Source organism: Cebus imitator, unplaced genomic scaffold (genome assembly GCF_001604975.1).
Source record: "Cebus imitator isolate Cc_AM_T3 unplaced genomic scaffold, Cebus_imitator-1.0 Scaffold259, whole genome shotgun sequence".
Classification (NCBI taxonomy): Eukaryota; Metazoa; Chordata; class Mammalia; order Primates; family Cebidae; genus Cebus; species Cebus imitator.
The window spans coordinates 1,611,228-1,611,612 of NW_016107574.1; positions in this window are offsets into that span (position 1 = coordinate 1,611,228).

Below are 385 nucleotides of genomic sequence, written 5' to 3' on the forward strand. Positions count from 1 at the left end.
AGGAGGATCAGACATCACTTGGGGGATGGTGGAGGGTTAGAAACCTGATCATATTTTGAGGGTTATCTGATATCAAGGGTGGGAGTGGGGGTTCTTGCTAAACTGACTTAGCAGGATTCTTTACAAGGGAGCACACAGATGGGCCTAGGAGAAGTTTCCAAAAGTGAACTAATGATTGGCCATGCAAAGAATCTTTGTCAGACCTCAGGTGATCCAGCGGATTTCATTTTTTCTGTGATCACAGCCAATACCTTTCACCTTGGTTCTGTTGTCACGATGTCCTGGCTTTACTTCCTGCACCCCCATCTCTCCAGCCCCAAAATGATCTCCTTTCATCCCCACCTTCAGAACCAAGCCTGCCTATACTCTGGGGCTGGGGCCGCCT